Source organism: Canis lupus, chromosome 5 (assembly GCF_003254725.2).
Source record: "Canis lupus dingo isolate Sandy chromosome 5, ASM325472v2, whole genome shotgun sequence".
Taxonomy (NCBI): domain Eukaryota; kingdom Metazoa; phylum Chordata; class Mammalia; order Carnivora; family Canidae; genus Canis; species Canis lupus.
In genome coordinates this window covers 41,332,934-41,336,270 of record NC_064247.1, presented here as the reverse complement: position 1 = coordinate 41,336,270, position 3,337 = coordinate 41,332,934, and positions in this window count along the sequence as shown.

Here is a 3,337-nt window from a genome sequence, read left to right as displayed (position 1 = left end):
CCTCTGCGGGCAGCTGGGCCCCGCCCCCGGAGGCGCCCAATCAGAGGGCGCCCCGCCCCCCGAAGCGCGGGCGCTATTGGCTGCAGCGGAGCGGTGGGCGGGGCTGCCCCTCCCCGCGCGGCGCGGGGTAAGGCTGCACAGTGCAGCTGCGGAGCTAGACCTTCGCTGCGGCGCCCGCGGGCTAGGCGCGGGGCTTCCGGGGTGTCCGCAGAGGGCCTGTCCCAGCGCGTTTGGAATTAGGGGTGAATCTTGTTGCTTATATTTGACATTTGCATTGTCCTTTTTACAGTTTAGCACGTGATCATAGGACAAACCTGGGTTCGAATTCGGACACTATTACTCTGTGTAGAAGCCTATCTATATGAGTTTCATATTTCTCAACTTTGAATTGGGGATACTTTTATCTGCCTGACAGGACTCTCGGGAGGACTAATAGACATATCTGAGACACTTCACATCGCATCTGACTGACATGTTATAAGGACTCAACATATATTAGCCTTTGCTAAGAATCCTAAAAACCAGGGGTCTGCCCAGTGTACGAAAAGAGCTGACAAAGATTCTCTCAGGGACCAAATTCTACTCACGCTTGCCCAATTTTAGGAAGAATTCAGCTAAGTCATTTTAACCAGAACACCCCCCCCCCCCAAAATCCCCCATATCTGATTGGATTCCTTGTCCTCCACCATCCTTGGTGATGTCAGATCCCCCTGGCCTGGTCAGTTTAGCCAGAATCCCCTTACTCCTGGTGTTTGCTCTTACTAATTTTCCACCCACTGACCCTGGCTCCTTGGCTGTAGATTCCCAATCGCCCGTCCTATATTCAGAGTTCAGCTCCATCTCTCTCCCCACCCTGCAAGCGTCCATCCAGCAAATTTGGTTTCTGGTAAGGGCTCTCTTCCTGGCTTCTTTATGGGTGCCTCTCACTCTGGCTTCTATATGGGTGCCTCTCACTATGCCCTCACATGGCCTTTCCTTGGTGTGTGTGTGCACAAGGGGAGAGATAGCAAGATCTCTGGTGTCTCTTCTTATAGGGACACTAATCCTACCAGATCAAGTCCCCACCTTTGTGCCTTCACTTAACCTTAATTACCTCCTAAAGACCCTATCTCCAAATACAGTCAAATTGAGGGGGTCATCCTCCAACATAAGAATGAGGGGGATGACACAATTCATTCCATAGCAATCAGAATGGCTAAAAATTAAAAATAGTGCTAATGACAAATTCTGGAGAAGCTAAGAAACAGGATCTCCCATATATCACTGGTAGAGATGTAAAATGGTACAACCACTCTAGAAAACAGTTTGTCAGTGTCTTTTTTTTTTTTAAGATTTTATTTATTTATTCATGAGAGAGACACAGAGAGAGGCAGACACAGGCAGAGGGAGAAGCAGGCTCCATGCAGGGAACCTGACGTGGGACTCGATCCAGGGTCCCCAGGATCACACCCTAGGCTGAAGGCGGCACTAAACTGCTGAGCCACCCAGGCTGCCCAGTTTGTCAGTGTCTTAACAAACTAAACATACACTTTCCATATTACCTAGCAATCATACTCCCAGGCATTTACCCAGAGAAATGAAAACTTTAGTCCACATGAGCATTCAGAGCATATTTATTTGCAATACCCTCAAACTGGAAGCTACTCAAATGTCCTTCATTAGGTGAATGGTTAAACCAACTGTTACGTGAGCTTTTTATTTTTCCATTCTCTGTTCACAGAAGTCAAGATTCCAAAACCAAGAGGCAGATCCAAAATGGTAAAACAGCCTTGTCCTTCAGAGAGTGATATGATAACCTAAAAAGTAGCTCTTTAAAAAGATGAAGGGGGTCAGAAGGAAGGAGATAACCAAGAGAAGAGCCAGACAAACAAAAGGGAAACACAAAAGTTGAGTCAAAAGGGAACATTTCAGCTAGCACGGGTCCTATCAGCCCCTGATTTTAAAGAAGAAGGAGATGATCAAGAAGGTAAAAAGAAGAGGGGTGCCTGGGTGGCTCAGTCGGTTGCGTGTCTGACTCTTGGTTTCGCCTCAGGTCATCATCTCATGGGTGGTGATATTAAGCCCCGAGTTGAGCTCCATGCTGAGCATGGAACCTACTTAAAAAAAAAAAAAAAAAAAAAAACTGGGATCCCTGGGTGGCTCTGCGGTTTAGCACCTGCCTTTGGCCTGGGGCATGATCCTGGAGTTCCAGGATCCAGTCCCACATCAGGCCCTGCATGGAGCCTGCTTCTACCTCTACCTGTGTCTCTGCCTCTCTGTCTCTGTCTCTGTCTCTGTCTCTCTCTCTCTCTCTCTCTGTGTTTCTCATGAATATATACATAAAATCTTTAAAAAACAAAAAAACTCTGAACACTAAACAACATGTGATCTACTGTAATGAAAATACTTTGGGCTCAAAGTACTAATTCACTGCCAGAAAGAGAATACAAAAGAGCAAAGAAGAGATGGAGATCTTGAGAGAGATTCACAGGACTGATGTTCCAGATTCTAAATTGAGGACTTTATTGTTAATAGTATTATTCCTGGGTCACCTGGGTGGCTCCGTGGTTGAGCAGCTGCCTTTGATTCAGGATGTGACCCTGGGATCCAGGATCGAGTCCCACATCAGGCTCCTTGCATGGAGCCTGCTTCTCCCTCTGTCTATGTCTCTGCCCCCCCCTTCTGTGTCTCTCATGAATAAATAAATAAAATCTTTAAAAATATAGGATTATTCCTGTGTTATAATTATTGTAAAAATTTCCGATAGGGTACACACTACGTACTGAGGCAGGCCATCATCCTATTAAAAGTTTTTTTAACCAAGTTTAAGATGAAGCTATGTGTTTGAAAGTTATAAATTCAGAGGAAGATAGAGATTGTACATTATTTCACTTAGAAAAAATTAAAATTCATTTTGTTTTGAAGCTAGGTGTTCAGCTGGAATAGCTAATGTGCCCCCCACCCAGGGCAATTGTGCCTTTCCCTTGACATTCCTTTGTTGTGCAATTCTTTAGAATCCTAATACTTGTCTTCTTTTTAATCCTGAGGGATTAAATGGTAGACTTGTAAGAAAAAAACCTGTACTGTCACCAAAAGTTTTTTTAAGATTTTATTTAAAAGACACAAAGAGAGACAGAGATATAGGCAGAAGGAGAAGCAGACTCCCTGTGGGGAACCCGATGTGGGATTCAATCCCAGGACCTTAGGATCACGACCTGAGCCAAAGGCAGAGGTTCAGGTGCCCCTGTCACCAATATTTTAAAATTAAAAATTTTAAATAAAAATATGGTTATGGTTTGCTTAAGTGGTTAAACAAACATCTATACCCTGGAATACCAGCCAGCAATAAAGAGTACTG